The sequence below is a fragment of the Anastrepha ludens genome, chromosome 3 (genome assembly GCF_028408465.1).
Source record: "Anastrepha ludens isolate Willacy chromosome 3, idAnaLude1.1, whole genome shotgun sequence".
NCBI lineage: Eukaryota > Metazoa > Arthropoda > Insecta > Diptera > Tephritidae > Anastrepha > Anastrepha ludens.
Genome location: NC_071499.1, coordinates 588,060 through 608,027, shown reverse-complemented (window position 1 = coordinate 608,027; position 19,968 = coordinate 588,060).

The following is a 19,968-nucleotide window of genomic DNA, read 5'->3' as shown; positions in this document are numbered from 1 at the left end:
TCTAGTGAGCCAAAGAAAGTTGACTTCCTACAATGACCTCGATTCGAGTATTACAATATAATTGCCAATCACTCAAAGCAAACGTCGACAGCATTGATTATTATATCAATAACAATGATGTCGACGTGTGCTGCCTCAGCGAAATCTTCTCATTTCAAGTGTCAAACAGTAGAAAATTTTTGAACTTCAAAATCTGCAAGAAAAGCAGAGCGGATGGTTATGGTGGGGTGGCCATAGCCATACGAAAAAACATTAAATTCAAAAGAGTGGCATATCAAACAGTTCAAGACATCTTAATTATAAAAACAAAAAACCTAGTCCCTAACTTGACCTTCGTATCAGTCTACCTCCCGCCCAGTATCTCTACTGGTGACTTTGTAATAGAAATTGAAAGACTTCTAGTTTTCTTAGAAGGCTGCCAAAATGTTATCATCGCGGGTGATTTTAATGCTAGAAGCAAATTGTGGGGTGATATAATAGACACAGGAAAGGGGAAAAAGCTAGCTAGTCTCATTCTCGGTTCAAAATTCGCATGCTTAAATGATGGCAACATCACTTTCAAAAAAGACCTAAAGAGTTCAAATGGATCGGTGTTAGACCTTACCCTTGTTAGCTTAGCCAAAAATTGTGCTTGGAAAGTCCTCCCCTTTCCTCTCGGAGGCAGCCACCATTTCCCAATCGTTTTGGATATTGAAACGGTTGTGAAAAAACAAGTCAAATTTATCGCCAAAAAGAAACTCCTTCATGCCTTGCAAGATGCAAACTTCGACCCCTGCTTTGAAAATATTGAGAACGTTTTCAAAGAGGAGGTGAAGGCTGCCACCTTTCGTCTAAAGGACAAGATGGCGCCCAAGCCTTGGTGGAATGATGCACTTGCTAAATCATATCGGTTAATGGTAGCGTCGTTCAAAAAAAGCAAACAATTCCCAACGCCGGAAAATCTTGATGTTGCCTTGCAACGAAGGGAACAATGGAAATCCGATGTAAAAAAAGCAAAAAAAGAAAACTTTGAGAACAAAATTGACGAGATCAATCACAGCTCAAACACCACTGAAGCGTGGCGCTTTGTTAAATGTCTAAAGGGGGGTAAATGAGTCATCTTCCGATTATAGTTGGAACGATGAGAAAAACAGGGAATATTTAGCCTTTTTAAAAAGTCAAGTCCCCTCTGATGTTGGCTCCTGGCGTGGACCCAGTGGGGCGTGCGCACCTTCAAGTCTTCGCTTCACGTATGAGGAGATGGTGGCTGTCCTCGACCGGAGGAAAAAGAGATCAGCGGGTGGCTGTGACGGCGTCACATATGAAATGTTAAAAGCCTTGACCGACAAAAACTTATGCACCGTGCTCACTGCCATGAATGACTCCTTTCTTTCCAAGGAAATAAAAGAGTCATGGAGGGTGATCAAGATTGTACCGATACCAAAGAAAAACAAAGATATGTCCGACTACAGAAACTTCAGACCGATCTCGCTTATTTCGGTGTTCATCAAAACAATCAACCTCATGATCAAAGGACGGTTGACGAAATTTCTTGAACGGACGGGGACCCTCCCCAAGAGAACCTTTGCCTACCGTAACAATAAGTCGGCGGCCATGTGTATCAACGAATTGTTACACGAAGTAGCCATTCTAAAGAAAAATAATCACAAAGCTTTACTATTTATACTCGACATTAAGAATGCGTACAACTGCGTAAAAATAAGTAAGCTTCGAGAAATCCTTGACGGGGCTGGTGTCAATGAACACTACACATCCTGGATCTGCGACTTTCTGTCGAAACGGGTTCTGAAACTAGGCAAGGAGTCGACTATTGTGGAGGATGGGCTACCGCAGGGAAGCTGCTTGTCCCCAGTTTTGTTCAATGTTTACACTCAATGGCTACACTCAGTACAAGATGATAAAACCTCAGTGTTCCAATTTGCTGATGATTTTGCTCTAATCTCTCACGATAAAAACTTTGAGATCGCAGAAGCCAATTTGCGCCACAAAATAAGGAGGTTTGCAGATATTGCAAATCACCTGAACTTATCCTTTAATATTGATAAATGCAAAGTAATGTATATTGCTCAAGGAAACAGGAAGACGTTAAACATTGAACATGACAACTGTGCAGTACCACAAGTAAACAAGTTGAAGTTCTTGGGGAGAGTCATAAATAACTCGCTAGCTGTGAGGGACCACTACACTGAGGTGGTCGGGAAATCTCTCAGCAACTCAAACCTTTTTAAAGTATTGACCACGGTCAGGGCAGGATTGCACCCGGAAGCTGCACTAAAATTCTACAGAAGCTTTGTCAGATCCAAACTAGAATATTGCAGAACCACCACGGCGCAGGCCAATAAAACCACTGTTAAAAAAATCACAACATTCCAGAACACCTTCCTGCGCAGGTGTCTAGGAGTTCCTCGCTCAACCCCTGTGCCCCTTCTCTATGCAGTGGCACATGAACTCCCACCTGAGGAGAGATCCTGGTGGTTGACAGCGAAAGAAATTCTAAAGCTCAAACAAACGAACGAAGAGTTATTCAATTCAATTGAGAGTAATCCTGCCCTTAAAACAAGTTTTAACCTTGTCTTTCAAAAATTCTCAGGTGTCTTCTTAAACACCAAATGCCCCGATCCATTCGCCAGACACAAAGGTTTAAAAGTTGATCTAAAGACGCTCCCCAACGTAAAAAATCAGGTATCCGCGCCTGAAATGAAAGCTATATTTGCTCAAAAGGTAAATTGGTATAAGAGGAATGGCTTTAGCATATTGGCAACCGATGCTTCTGTAGGCCATCAGGCCGTCGGCTGTGCTGTTTTTGATGTACTTAGAGAAACAGAACATAAATTCCGAATAGACCTTACAACTTCGTCTACCTTTGGGGAACTCTGGGCCATCCTGAAGGCTACTGACATAGCTCATGGGCACAATGAAGAAAGCCTTGCAATCTTTACTGATAGTCTAACCGCTTGCAAAATCTTAGCAAAAGATAACTCAAACAACTATTGCGCTGACCTACTAAATCGCAGAATCCTAGAGTACAAGCTTCAAAATGTTCACATTATTTGGACGCCGGGCCACTCTGGTATACAAATAAATGAAAAAGCTGACTCTATTGCAAAAGAGGCCGTCGACACAGGGCTGCCATTAGAAGTAAATTTCACGGTTGATGAAGCACTCAGAAACATCAAAATAAACATCTACAGGGAGTGGTTTCACAGGTTTAATGAGTTCTCACAAAATAATCCAAACCTCTATCACAAACTGACTAACAAAATTCCATCTAAACCATGGTTTAAAGGTCTCAACCTTGACGTTCCAGATATCAAATTGTGCAATAGAATCGTCGTAGGTCATACCTATGACAATATGTACTTGCACAAAATTAAAGTTGTAAACACACCACTCTGCAGATGCGGCGACACCGACTCCTACACACACCAAACTTTTGATTGCAAACTCCTTACTCATCTAAGAGCCAAATATCACATATTCAACACCCATAAAGACTTTGAATCCGCATTTAAATTTGCACACAACCACAATTCATACACCCCCATCATGTCATTAATTGCTTTTATTCATGATGCTAATATCACATTTTAAAGTGAATCTTTCTACATACACACCAGTAATATCCCTACGTTGAAAACCCTGGCGATTTGTGGAAGTCATTCCCGCCAACTACATCAAAGCACAAAAAAAAAAAAACATAAATTGGCTATGAAAAAAGTTTTCTTGGATATTTTTACTTACAATAATTTTATATCAAGTTCCGATATGGGTAACGAAAATAAGAATTGGCAACATATTAGGAGTCTTGTAATATGATATTTTATATTGTTTTTTGTTTCTTGTAACATATCGTAGATGCAAACATTTTATTGATCGGATTGCAAAGTATACATATTTGGATGTTTATATTATTTATTTTTCAATATGTACATATTTCATCCTATAAAAATTCCAAATGCTACACTGACAGCAAATTTCTTTTTTTAATGTAAATGGGCAGCAAGCAGGAATTTGCCTAATATAACATAACTTATTGGACCGATTAAAATGAATTTACAAGAACTTAATTTGGAGTTTTTTATACAAACATACTGAGCAACTTAAAACAGTAAGTTTTTATATTTTATTTTAACAAATAAAATATTTTTTTCAACAAATATATAATAAGATAGTTTGAAAGTTAGTTTAGTACATGCCATATATACAGTCTGTCTTAAGGGGTTACGCCACTCTAGCTACTGTAAAAAAAAGCAGTTTTTTAAGGATTTTTTTTACATTGAAAGAAAGGTGCTAGGAAAAAACTTTTTAAGTATATTATTAAGCATGTATTTAAGTGTAATTACAAATATTTTTATTGAAAAATATTACAAAATGGCGCCTTTGGAGTGAATCTCTGAACGCGCCCTGCGAAAAAGGCACTTCACGGCACGCAGTACAACTGACGTAAATGTCCACCTAAACCAAATTAAAAAAATTCTTCTCAATCGACGTGAGTATAGCTGTAGAAATACGTACGGGATTTTAGAAATATTGAAATTTGTGTATTTTGCAGATGTTTGAAGTCAAAAGTAGAATTTTTCATCTAAAATGGAACCGTTAATTGTTTATAAAAATTTTTCTAATTAATTAATAAAAAAATCCGTACGTATTTCAGTGCGGAATAATGTTCTAAAGATCCTTGTACAATTACAAGTGAAAATATTAAAAATTGTTTGTGTTATGCTGCGTGCAGTTTTGAAAAATCACGTTTTGAGATAAACACGGTTTAAATTTGAAATAGTCGTGTCAGAGACGTCAGAGGCGCTCGCGCAAAAGTGCGAAATATTAGAGATAAACATTTTTTTCACGCATAGGACTTTTTGTTTTATATTCTAAAGAGTTTAAAGCATCTTTTAAGCAAAAAAAAAAAATTTCGATATTTTGAAAATCCTAGAGTGGCCTAACCCCTTAAAGAAACGTGACCGACAAAATTCAAACCTAGAGTTGCGTTACAAAAATTAACTATAATTAATAATTTATTTAAATGCTATCCTTTTCGCGATTCGCGCTGTGCAATTTGTTAGTTTTATGAGAAATTTATAAAGTACGTTGCTTGATTTGAAGCAGATTATTGGAAACATGTTTTTCTTAATTTTGGTGTTTCACTGAGATTCGAACCGACGTTTTCTCGATGAATTCCGAATGTTAGTCACGCACCAACCCATTCGGCTACGGCGGCCGCATTATCACACGTTGAAAATGGTCTTGCATGGGCTAAGGCAAATTCAGAACGGAATTGGACAAAGGTAATACTCACGCGGGAATCTTCCTTTTGGGCGAATAGTTGCATACATCGGCCCTGGTGTTCTGCTGATAATTGACAACTTTAAGAAACTTTTAAACATCCAGTTAAGGTTGACGTTTGGGGCTCTTTCTCCCAAAAAGGATTTGGCTGTTTGTGTTTACAGCCAATTTGAATGCAGTTTTGATGAATAAAATGTACCAAAAAGCATCATTGCCATTAGCTGCGAAGATATTGGGAAGAACTAGCCGAACTTGGATTTTACAAGATCACAACGATCTCAAGTATTGAAGCCGAAGGTGTAGGGAGCAGAAACAACAAAATGGGGTTGATATGTTGGATTGACCTTCATAGTCGCCTGATGCCAATCCCATTGAAAATGTTTGGGAAAGAGAAGTGAGCAATAACTCAAAGGAAAACAAATAAGGATGCCCAAACAGTTATCAAGAAGCCGATTACTTCCACATCGTGCACAGAAATTAACACAAAGTATGACTCAAAGATGTGTAGCCAGCCTAATGTCGGTGACTATACATTTTATTGAAGCCCATATAAAGCAGTTTGTTAGAATCGAATTGGTCAAATAGTTTCCGAGTTATGGCGGGCGCGCTTCTACTAGATAGGCCGTATATGTACATCATCACTTCCAAGAGCTGAAAAAAATGTGCATATACAACGCACTATTCTTAATACTTAATCGTCATTTTAGGGTGATGAATAAAAATGTGTTTATTTTTGTTTTACTGTGTTCGAATGTGTTGCTTAGCATTTAGTATTCATAGGATTTGCACTGGTTTTTCTTCAGAAAATATTTAAAATTGTGTATGTTTTATATTGTAATGAAGGGTGATTTTTTAAGAGCTATAGAAAAGTTTTTTAAAAAACACACGTAAATGCAGAAAAATGCATGAAATTTTTATTTAAATCGATAGTACAGTCCATATAATTTAGTGTTTGAAGATTATTTCATGCAAATATTGACCGCGACTGCGCTTCAAATGGTTCATCCGCTTAGTCCAATTTTGGCATACTTTTTCCAATGTTTCGGCCGGTATCTCACATATAAATGCGTTGATGTTGTCTGCATTAATTGAAGCAGGATTGAGAGCTTTAACATACAGTCAGCGTCAAAATGATAGCACAATCACAAATAAACTAAAAATTGCTTCAATATGTTTGTATCTTTTGTTATTCTTTTTGTTTTGCAATGTAAGAGTTAAATGTGCCCACTTGCTCATTTTGAGCGGCATAGTGGTAAATATTTTTTAGTTAAACTACCGTTATCTGAAAAATGTGTGAAATCGGTGGGTCAAAATGATAGCACATTTGCACAAAATAATTCGTAGTTATTGATGGACAGTCGTTGAATGTGGACAACAATTTTGTTTCGCAAAAAAACGTGTTTATTATGTACAATAAAGATAAAAATAACATTAATTGATAACAATGGGGCGAGGAACGCAGCTTAACAGTGCAGAAGAGAAAGTGGCTCTAAATCTGCATAAAAACAAAGCAAAAATAAGTGAAATTGCAAAACATTTAAATAGAAGCCGTAAATTAATTTCAAATTTATTAAAAGATCCCGAGAATTATGGAAAAGCTCATTCCGGAGGCCGCTCAAAATCAATTACGGCTGGACAAGAGCGAGCGATTTTGCGTGTTGCATCCAATTCTGACCTCACTGCCAAGAAAATTGCAGAAGCAGCTGGTGTTGAAACACGTGTACGTAATGTACAAAGATTTTTGCAAAAATCTGAAACTATCCAACGCAAAAAACTTCAAAGGAAGCCACCACAAACAGCGACGCATCGGCAAGAAAGATTACAATTTGCAGAAGAGCACATTAAGTGGAATAAACGTTGGCGGCGTGTTATGTTTACTGACGAAAAAAAGTTCAATTTAGATGGACCGGATGATTGGGCTTACTATTACTACGACTTGCGGACGGAGCCTAAGGTTTTGAGCCGTCGCCAACATGGAGGAGGATGTGTCATAATATGGGCCGGGATTGGTTATCGTGGAAGGAGTGTAATTAAATTTGTACCTTCAAGAATGAACAGCAGAGACTACATAAATCTGATTGGCAACGAAGTGGTTAATCGTGGCCATCATGTTACAAAAGGTTCCCTAATTTTCCAGCAGGATAACGCAGCTGTGCCTACAGCAAAAATTGTAAAACAATTTTTCAACGAAAAAAAACATTAATATTTTGAAGTGGCCCTCCCGATCTCCTGACCTAAACATAATTGAAAATTGTTGGGGATCTCTTGCGAGAAAGGTTTACTCCGAAAATCGTCAGTATGATAGTATTGACGAACTTAAAAGCAGCATTTTAGCACAGTGGGACGAGATTCCGCAAAAGTATATTAAGAAACTATTTAAATCACTTCCAAATCGCATGACTGAAGTCATAAAGAAAAATGGATGGTTTACTCATTATTAGAATAATTTTTTTTCTTTATTTATTATTGTTATGTGTTTAAAACTCACTGATTCCATAAATGTGCTATATTTTTGACGCAGTAGGAAAATAATTTTTTTCACTTTAGTGAAGAGCTACTAATTTTGGTTGTCCATAAAGACTATTTTTAAATATTTTATTACATATATATAGGAACTGTATGAATCTAAATTTATCATTCGTAACATATGTAAAATTAAAAATAAAAAATCAAATGTGCTATCATTTTGACGCTGACTGTATATCGCACGATCTGGGTGGCCAATTGACAGGTCCCGAACGTGAGATAGAAAGTTCATCGAACTCGCCTCTCAACAAGTCCATTGTTACGTGTGGTATGTGGCACCGTCTTGCTGAAACCACATGTTATGCAAGTCAAGCTCTTGCATTTTTGGCAAAAAAAAAGTTGGATATCATTTCACGGTAGCGCTCACCATTCACAGTTAAGTTACGATTCGCAGCATCTTTGAAGAAGTACGGTCCAATGATACCTCCAGCCCATAAACCGCACCAAACTGTGACCTTTTCTGGATACAGTGGTAGCTCTTGCAATTCTTCTGGCTGATTTTCACTCAAAAATCGACAATTCTGCCTATTTACGTACCCATTGATCCAAAAATGAGCTTCGCCGCTGAACACAATTTTTAGACTTTAAACTTTCTTAACAGAACACGCATTTTTATAATAAAATTCAATTATTTGCAAGCGTTATTCGTTTGTAAGACGATTCACGGTTAAATTATAGACCAAACTGAAGATGTTTGACAGTGAAACAAAACACGAAACGCGTAGCTGTTTAAACCAACTGTTTAAAAAGATAATAGGTAAAAAATCACCCTTTATTTGTAGTTTCATAGGCTGCCATAGCGGAATGGGTTGGCGAATGACTACCACTCGATATCTCCCGGGTTTAAAGCTTGTAGTGAGCACGAAAAATCAAAATGATAGCAAAAGTGTTTTAATAGTGGTCGCCCATATGCAGGCAGTGGCCAATCTCCAAGTGCATTTCTGTCATGAAATGCTCCTCATGAGAAACCATCTGTCGTTTGGAGGCGGTATAAAACGCACGCCCCAATTATTAAATATTATATGTAATTATTTATATATTATACTTCTTAGCCCTTCTGCATCGTTAAGAAAAACTTCACCTTATTTGCTAAGGTCAAAAATGACCAGTCAGATATTTCAGTTCAAAGATTACATCATGCGATTTGAAAAATAATGAATTTTTATTTTAAAAGTTATGCGAATTTAAAATGCCGCTAATTTAAAAATAGAAAAACTTCTTTTAAAGCTCAGTAAGATCACACAATGCGCGAAAATGTTTTACGATTTCCACTTGGGCAAAAGGTCATGTGCCATGCCACTTTTCAGTCACTTTCCATTTTTGGGGCGCTGCGTATACTCCAGCGCTTCTAAGTAAAGTCCTCGCTTGTATGTTTTGGATGAATTCCAGTCCCAGAAAAAACCGTTAATAGCGAATATATTAATGAAATTGCTAAAAAGAGTTATAGGCCACCGCTTAGTTTGCCTGTAACAAGAGTAAACTGTCTGGCTGAAAAAACCCTGCTTGTGAACAAGCAATCTACAGCTCTCTTTTTTTAGTACTGCCCATTGGGAGAAATCTTCTGTTACTTCGTACAGTGCCAACAACAGTCATATTTCGTTGGAGGAATTCTTGTGCCAAGTCATATCTGATAAAGAAATTGCCGGTTATAATATTACGGCACTAATAGGAGTTGACCAAATCAAAAACAACGCGTTTCTCTTGATTTCTCTCTGGCTGTGAGTTTTCTCAAATCAGGCAAACATCGGTCCCTACACAAACTTGAAAGAGAGTAAATATAGGGTAGCCTTGCAATCGATTTCTCACATAAATCCCGCATTGAAGCGACTTACTTCACTGAACTCAATGGGAATTTTGTCATATGCTTTGTAATACATAGGTTGATCTATTATTATTATTAGTTCTGAATAGAGGAAAACCAAAACACAGTTCAAATCATCCGTATGTTGGATACATAGCTGGCGTTCGTTGCAACGAGCATCACAAAAAAATTAAATTCTGTTTATGTTTCGGGTGATTGTTGCGGTTATGAACAACAGTCAATTCAAAATGCTTCAGTTGTTTCAACGGTAAGTAAAGGGTGTTTTTTTTAGAGGTTAGGTTTTCAAGTTGGCACTACTTTTTTCGTAGATGGTCTTTTTGACAGCTGTCACTTGATTTATGCTCAGTTTGGTTTGCCATTTCATAATGAATAGACTTACACCTGAACAACGTTTGCAAATCGTGCAAATTTATTACGAAAATAATGGTTCGGTTCGCGCGACGCATCACAAGAAAATTTTGTTCAGCGATGAAGCTCACTTTTGGTTGAATGGGTATGTCAATAAGCAAAATTGTCGCATTTGGAGTGAACATAATCCACAAGCCATTGCTGAGACGCCGTTACATCCTGGTGTGCTCTATGCGCAGAGGGAATCATTGGTCCATATTTCTTTAAAAATGATGCCGGCCTTAATGTTACAGTCAATGGAGAGAGAGAGTAAAGGCTGACATCACTGCCATCCAAGAGATGCGATGGACGGGGCAAGGAAAGAAAACCATAGGACCTTGCGACGTCTACTACAGCTGCCATGTAAAGGAGCGCAAATTCGGTGTCGGATTTGTTGTGGGAGAGAGACTTCGTCGCCAAGTACTGTCGTTCACTCCGGTGGACGAGCGTCTCGCAACAATCCGCATCAAAGCCCGTTTTTTTAACATATCGGAAGAGAAGGACGATGCGACCAAAGATTCTTTCTATGAGCGCCTGGAACGTTCCTATGAGCGCTGCCCCCGCCACGACATAAAAATCGTGCTTGGCGACTTCAACGCCAGGGTGGGCAAGGAGGGAATTTTTGGTCCCACAGTCGGAAAATTCAGCCTACACAACGAAACATCCGGTAACGGACAGAGGCTGATCGACTTCGCCGGGGCCCGAAACATGGTAGTCTGCAGCACCAGATTCCAGCATAAAAAGATACACCAAGCTACCTGGCTGTCCCCTGATCGAAAAACGCGAAACCAGATCGATCATGTTGTGATAGATGGAAGACACGCTTCTAGTGTATTAGATGTACGTACGATCCGAGGACCCAACATTGACTCGGATCACTACCTTGTTGCAGCCAAACTGCGCACGCGCCTCTGTGCAGCAAAAAACGTGCATCTACCTACGCAAAGAATGTTCGACCTCGAAAAGCTGCAATCACAACAGACAGCCAGAAGATTCGCCACTCGACTCTCACTCCTGCTCTCAGAGAGTACTGCCCAACAAACCGGCATCCACGAACAATGGAGCAACATTTCTCGTTCTCTACGTACCGCCGCCGAAGAAGAAATCGGATTCCGGCGAGCCCGAAAAAACAATTGGTACGACGAGGAATGTCATGCTGCCGCAGAAAGAAAGGATGCCGCCTATAGAGCCACGCTGCGATCGGGCGCAACGCGAGCCATGTGGGATCGCTACAGATAGCTGAAAAAGGAAGCGAGACGTATTATCCGACAGAAGAAACGAGAGGCCGAAATACGTGAGTGCGAAGAGCTTGAGATGCTGGCCAACAGGAACAACGCCCGAAAATTCTACCAGAAAGTTCGGCGGCTTACAGAAGGTTTTAAGACCGGGGCGTTTTCCTGTAAGAACAAAGACGGCGAACTGGTGACCGACGTACAGAGCAATCTTAAATTATGGAGGGAACACTTCTCGAACCTATTAAACAGTGACAGCTGCGCATGTCACCGAGAAAGTGAAGATCCCGATACCCCAATCGTTGACGACGGAATTGTCGTTCCGCTACCCGATCATGACGAGGTGAGAATAGCGATAACGCGGCTAAAGAACAACAAAGCCGCGGGCGCCGACGGACTGCCGGCTGAGCTATTCAAACATGGCGGCGAGGAGCTGGTAAGGTGCATGCATCAGCTCCTATGCAAAATATGGTCGGATGAAAGCATGCCTGCCGATTGGAATTTAAGTGTGCTCTGCCCAATCCATAAGAAGGGCGATCCTGCAATTTGTGCCAATTACCGCGGGATTAGTCTTCTAAATATCGCCTATAAGGTTCTAGCGAGCGTATTGTGTGAAAGGCTGAAGCCCACCGTCAACCAACTGATTGGACCTTATCAGTGTGGCTTCAGACCTGGAAAGTCTACCATCGACCAAATATTCTCAATACGCCAAATCTTGGAAAAGACCCATGAAAGGAGAATCGACACACACCATCTTTTCGTCGACTTCAAAGCTGCATTCGACAGTACGGAAAGGAGTTACCTGTATGCCGCTATGTCTGAATTTGGTATCCCCGCAAAACTAATACGGCTATGTAAGATGACGTTGCTCAACACCAACAGCGCCGTCAGAATTGGAAAGGACCTCTCCGAGCCGTTTGATACCAAACGAGGTTTCAGACAGGGTGACTCCCTGTCGTGTGACTTCTTTAACCTGATGTTGGAGAGCATCGTGCGAGCCGCAGAACTTAATCGCCCAGGCACAATTTTTTATAAGAGCGTACAATTGCTGGCGTATGCCGATGATATTGACATCATCGGCCTTAACAACCGCGCTGTTAGTTCTGCCTTCTCCAAACTGGATAAAGAGGCAAAGCGAATGGGTCTGGTGGTGAACGAGGACAAAACGAAGTACCTCCTGTCTTCAAACAAACAGTCGGCGCACTCGCGTATCGGCACCCACGTCACTGTTGACAGTTATAATTTTGAGGTTGTAAAAGACTTCGTCTATTTAGGAACCAGCATTAACACCGATAACAATGTCAGCCTTGAAATCCAACGTAGAATCTCTCTTGCCAACAAGTGCTACTTTGGACTAAGTAGGCAATTGAGTAGTAAAGTCCTCTCTCGACGAACAAAACTAACACTCTACAAGACTCTCATCATGCCCGTCCTAACGTATGGCGCAGAAGCGTGGACGATGACAACATCCGATGAAGCGACGCTTGGAGTGTTCGAGAGAAAGATTCTGCGTAAGATTTTTGGACCTTTGCACGTTGGCAACAGCGAATATCGCAGACGATGGAACGATGAGCTGTATGAGCTTTACGACGACATAGACATAGCGCAGCGAATAAAGATCCAGCGGCTACGTTGGCTGGGTCATGTCGTCCGAATGGATACAAACGCTCCGGCTTTGAAAGTATTCGATGCGGTACCAGCTGGTGGTAGCAGAGGAAGAGGGCGGCCTCCTCTGCGTTGGAAAGATCAGGTGGAGAAGGACTTGGCTTCACTTGGTGTGTCCAACTGGCGCCGGTTAGCACGAGAAAGAAACGACTGGCGCGCTTTGTTAAACTCGGCCAAAATCGCGTAAGCGGTTATAGCGCCAATTAAGAAGAAGAATGGAGAGCACTATAGAGCCATGATTAATGACTTTTTCGTGCCTGAATTGGACGATGTTGATGGGGACGACCTTTGGTTCCAGCAAGACGGCACTACATGCCATACAGCCAACGCAACAATCGATTTATTGAAGGAAACTTTTTAAAACTTAATGGCAAACCCTTATCTTTATAATAAAGCTAAATTCTTGGCCATAACATTAAATTATATACATTTTATTTCATCTTGAAAACCTAACCTCTAAAAAAACACCCTTTATTTATTTAGCACTACAAAATATGTCCTACCGCTAGTCATCGGACGACCTTAATGGTAGAACAGGCAAGTTTTTAAATAATTTCTTTTAGAAATAAAAATAATTTTTTTCTTCATTTTTTATTTTTGTATTCATTTATGTTCAGAGTTAAATTGCATAGACATTAGGAAAAATGACAAAATATAGGTTTTTTTAGTGTAATGCGCTCAAGGATGAATTCCAATAACATTAAGCTAAATTATTAAACAATAAATAGTTATTCAATCTATATATTGATTTTGAATCCGTTCAAGCAATAAATCCAGAAAAATTAATCTACCCGTTTTCATAAGACAGATTAGCTACAAAATAACAATCAGCTGTCAAGACAAAATTAGTCATCGCCAATCATCAATCCAAATCAAGAGTGTAAAGCGGAAATTCTCACCCAAAGAGCAAAAAAGCAAAAAAGTTAACGAACACAGAATTTGTTGTTTACAAAAAGTACAATCATAAGCTTTACGTTATGGAATTTTGGGGATGCGCTAGCCAAAAGTGCTCACCTCTGTCTAACATCTGCGAAACAAAATCCTCCGGAGCATGGTAAACGCGCCATACTACATAAGGAATAGCGACCCTCACGTTGATTTTTGCATACCAACTGTGACTGAAGTAAGGAAGCAATTTGCCACAGCTCACAAACACCAACTAAAAAAACATGTCAACGATGAAAAATGAATTTTTTTTGTTTTATATATACCTATGTGATATGGATTTCTTTTTTTTTTTTGCGCGGCTTTTTGGATTTTAGAATTTTTTCATCTTACATGATTGGGATTTATCGCCAAATTTACTATAAGTCGCATGTATTTTTTCCCACAATTGCTTGTGTTTTTGCACGCATTTCTAAGGAACGTATATACCGTGTAAAAACAAAGTTGGGTGTATATATACTTATGTACATATACATATGTATATGCTTTTATGTTTTTGTGATGGATAATTTTCGTGATGGATAATTCAATGCAATGCATTTATCAATATCATCACTTTCCAATTTTAAACGAACATTTGAACATTGGAACAATATTGGGTTGCCGGATGCCTGCAAATGAAAATAAAAAAACGATCAAAAATGAAGAATTTAAGTTCAGCGTTGATGATGGGAATGGGGGTTATCGTATCTCCATAATACACACATACATATCGCGTTTTAATTTGAGAGCATTCGTTTTTTCAAATACTGTGGACAGCGTAGCCGGAGATGGACTGATGGGGGCTATTTTTTGAAATGCAGCCGAACGACGCGTGCGCGGGAAGAAGCTCTACATAAAAATTCTACAAATTTACAAACACCCTTCTAGCCAACGCCACTGCAAAATTCTACCTGCATACGAGCTTCGTTCTGTTTTGAGGTGTCTGGCAACATTAACCCTTTCTGCTGTTTTGACTACTGTAGTGGTATTCGCAGTATCTGCAGCTACGCAATTTATAATACGTAATGAAATTATGTTATTTTTGTTAAATAAAGCTAGCTGTTGATTTAGATATATATTTTGTCTTTACACATTCAACCTCTTCTTCTTCTTAATTGGCGCAATAGCGGCTTACGCAATTTTGGCCGAGTTTAACAAAGCGCGCCAGTCGTTTCTTCCTCGTGCTAACCGGCCCCAGTTGGACACACCAAATGAATCCAAGTCCTTCTCCACCTGATCTTTTCAACGCAAAGGAGGCCTTCCTCTTCTTCTGCTACCACCAGCTGGTACCGCATCAAATACTTTCGGAGCCGCTGGATCTTTATTCGCTTTATGCGCTATGTCTATGTCCTCGTAAAGCTCATACAGATCATCGCCTGCGGTATTCGCCGTTGCCAACGTGCAAAGGTCCAAAAATCTTACGCAGAATCTTTCTCTCACCCACGCTTCTGCGAAATACGTTAAGACGGGCATGATGAGAGCCCTGTAGAGTGTTAGTTTTGTTCGTCGAGAGAGGACTTTACTACTCATTTGCCTACTTAGTCCAAAATAGCACTTGTTGGCAAGAGAGATTCTACGTTGGATTTCCAGGCTGACATTATTATAGGTGTTAATGCTGGTTCCTAAATATACGAAGTTTTTTACAACCTCGATATTATAACTGTCAACAGTGACGTGGGTGCCGACACGCGAGTGCGCCGACTGTTTGTTTGAACACAGGAGGTACTTCATTTTGTCCTCGTTCACCACCAGACCCATTCGCTTTGCCTCTTTATCCAGTTTGGAGAACAATTGTACGCTCTTATAAAAAATTGTGCCTGAGCGATTAAGTTCTGCGGCTCGTACGATCCTCTCCAAAATCAGGTTAAAGAAGTCACACGACAACAAGTCACCCTGTCTGAAACCTCGGAGAGGTCGTTCCCAATTCTGACGGCGCTGCTCGTATTGAGCAACGTCATCTTGCATAGCCGTATTAGTTTTGCGGGGATACCAAATTCAGACATCGCATACAAGTAACTCCTTTCCGTACTGTCGAATGCAGCTTTGAAATCGATGAAAAGATGATGTGTGCCGATTCTCCTTTCATAGGTCTTTTCCAAGATTTGGCGTATTGTGAATATTCATTACGGATATTTAAATAGATGCTTTGTGCATATGGCTTTTTTAATTCACCAATATTTGTATCTTTTAAGCAAGTTATGCATGCAAATATTGCATCTCTTATGCGGGTGACAATTATAATTTCAGATGTATACGAAGTGTGTTCAAAAAATACGAGCACGCAAAACATTTGTCTTATTAATGCCTCTCATAAACAAACTAAACATGCTATATTGCTAAAACCGTGAAGATTTCTTCGAGACGAGTGTATCTTATTTTTTGAACACACCTCGTATGTGGACATTTATTATTGGCGTAGAATGACGTAGAATTCAAACAGCTGAGGCGGAAATTTGTAACTGCTCTTTGAAACGCACCGCAAAACACAGGAAAGAATTTAGCCAGCGTTAGTGATGTTTCATTTTTTGTCTAATTTTGTATTTCAAACTTTTCGGTTGCGCATTGTTGCTTCTTTATTTTAATGGTTATAAGCTGATAGCCAACCAAGTACTTCTGTGCCAAAATCACCCTCCACATATCTGCTACACACATATGCGAGTAAAATATTACAAGTTCTATATCATTCGTTTGAAATTCAAGTTAATAATTAAAAGTAGGTTCGACAACGCGGAAAATATTATATAATATTATATTATTCGCACATTATGAGTAAGTCATGAAAACGGCGAAAAAAGGCGGTCAATACGATCAAAATATTACAATGGCAAAATTGCTATAAGTGGGCTAACAGCTTCCCTTAACGAAGGCACACAAGTGGTTGGCATGGATTAATTTTATATGAATTGGGAACCAGGTGCCTTTGCACTTCATATACTGTTCAATTTACGTGGCATTTAGTCTCCATTTAATTTCGAAAACTTTTGGGCCGAGATGTTAATAAGCCGAAACCCCCAAATGTGAGTGGATTTTACATCTCGAAGACGCTTCCATAAAATATTTATACACGTGCATGTGTACATATTAATATACAATTAAGGAATTATATCACAACTGAATTTTATGATCTTTATACATACATACATATTTCTAAAAGGTATTTTTGTGTTAGAACACGATATCTCCTTAATATTTTTTCAAAGTCAATGATTGAGCCATCGCGCAAAATATAGTCTCGTTGTTCAAATTTAGTTACGTCTTAACCAAATACTTAAGAAAGCCAAAAGAATCGTATTCGGTCAATTACAGCTTGTTCAATGTGCTTTCTATTGGACAAAAACCTCTAACAAAGGCGGCATCTTCGACTTTAATCAAATCGGCCATTTGAAGTTTCTGGCCAGAAAACCTTTCGCAACCGTTTCAAGTGATTCATGTCTCATTTATTTGAAATATTAAACCGAGTAAACATTCATTGTACTGAAAATGGGCAGACATTTATTCTTTACACATGATTTCTAAATTCGTCCCTAGTCTCCATGTTGACAAGACAAGTTTCTTGGTAAAAGTAACAATATCTCATAAGTATGTTGAAGAGACCCATTCCATATGTATTAAATCTGTTTATAGTTATTAAAATGGATCTGAAGCGGATTCAAAAACATAAAACTAAAACACATATGCTCGGTTGTTCGAAAAAAATCAATTATTAATTACATATTTGAATTCGCGAAAGGAAAATAATTAAGTGCACGTTGACACGAACTAAGCTGTACTCTCCAATTTTTCACAACACTACCGTTGGTGAGCGTACTAAATTAGCCTAAAATAATACAACACTACAACTCCATCAAAGAAATGATATATAAACTTTAATTTCGGAGCCGAATGCCTGGCGCTGCGATTGCTTTAGTTTATTTAATAATTATTATTATGCAACAAAGCTTGCAAATAAAAATAAATAAAATTTAATTTATTCCAGCAGTGAACGGCAAGAATACGGATTCTCTAGGGTGATTTCGTTTAGAGTGTTTAGAGTTTTTGACTTGTCTGGTGACGATGCTCTCTGATTTTTTTGTTTTATGTTCATAATATTTAGGTGTTTTAAGTTTGATATACATATGTAGAGAAGTATATATGTACATATATACGTATAGTATATAATATTGACAAATACAAATAGTTAATAACATGTACTTACATTGTTCTTCAACTCTATCTCGGATCATTTATAAATTTGTAAATTGGTATGCAGACTGTTTTAAAATTTTTTTGAAAGTATGTTTAGATAGTAAAATAAAACTGAATTAGACTAAATATTTTCACTTTTGATTTTTATTGAAAGTAAAACTTTATGTTTTATGCGAATCTATTCAGCTCGCTGCCAAGTAGAAATGACTTCGTACAAGAATTATCAACGTGATACTTTGTCAGAGGACAAACAACTAAACATTACCGAATTGAAGTTGCCGTAAATTAAGGTATTTCAACAGCAGATGAAGAGAGAGAAGAAAGCACACCACGCCACAGTGAGTGGGAATCACTAAATGGTTCGAGACTATGTGTTGCATGATTGTATGCAACTACAGTCTGCTTATGTACTTATACATGCATACATAAATATTATATATGTAGATACATACTTATGTATGCATTGGTTTTGTGTACTGTCTGAAATAAATACTCCAAAGAGAAATCAAACACAATGCATTTTTTCCATACATTATGGCACTCGGGTAATGAGTAAGCTTCCACTTTGGTTTGAGCTTCTGGTTTTATTATCAATTCGAAAACTTTTGACAAACAACAAAGAAACGAAAGCTTTGAAAGAAAGTGCACTAGTAAAATACTTACATACATGTATATGTATAATATATGTAGTATGCAAATACATATGTATAAACGCATGCGATATTTTAATATATAATATATATGTACATTTGTGCGTGCTTGAAGTTTTATAATTTAACATAAGTTTAAATGAAGCATAAAGTACGTACCATCAATTATAACACATATGTATGTAAGTAGGTGTGTGTGCGAATGTATGTTTTCTAAACAAAATTAGCAAGTTTTTTCCATAACTTGCAGGACTTAGGCAGAAGTTGCAGGAAAACATTTTACAACTCTAAAAACCTAAAATTAAAGTGAATTTTGAAAGTAACTTTGTTTGCCATTTAGTTCGAATTCTGAACTAAATTAAGTGAAATGAAGAATAGGGCAAGAATATTTTTAGTAGAAAAAATTAATAAATTTAACAAAATATGGATAATCCATATGGATAAAAATAAACTTTTTTGCATGTTTTTTGCATTCTTTTACTTTTTACGGTCTTTCTATTATCATCCTCTCCTTAGAAAATAGTTACACTCTTATGTTAAAGAATGATAGAATTCAAGAATACAATAAGATCACATAATAATATAAGATTGAGAAATAATACGCGAATAAATTGCTGTGTTTCAATCACCAATTTGATAAGTGTGACGTCACTTGGCTTTACTTGGTGTGTCCAACTGGTTAGTACGAGAAACAAACGACGCTTTGTTAAGCTCGGCTAAAATCGCGAAAGCGGTTAGCGCGCCAATTAAGAAGAAGAGGGCGTCACACACAGAGCTGACTCTGTCAAATTTACGGAATGCGGATTACCGGTTTGAGATGAGCTACTACCCTTGCATTCTCTTAATCGTGCATTTCTACAGTTTATGCCCGGTAAGTAAAGAAACAGACCTATTAATATAGAATAAAAAAAAATAAAAAATAATCATTCAAATCGGTTTTTCGTAACATATTACAATTTACTTCTAGAACTTCGTAAATTACGATTTTCAATTAAAGCCGCCTTCATATGGTAGGCTTCGAATTGTGGTTCATATGAAAGTTTATAAGTTTGTTCATAGGAATTCAAAACAAAGTTCGTGCGTTGAATCTTTCGTAATTAAAATAGTCTCCACTCTGTAAAAAAAACGGAACTGTGGGCAATATTGGAACAAAATTTACGGAAATGTACTATTTTTTTGGTTAGAAGTTTAAGAATACTGAAGGAATAATATATTTACTTATTCTGTTTATTTATATTTTATGCTACATTAACTTTATTTTTGAACTCACCAAAAAGTCAGTTTGAAAAAA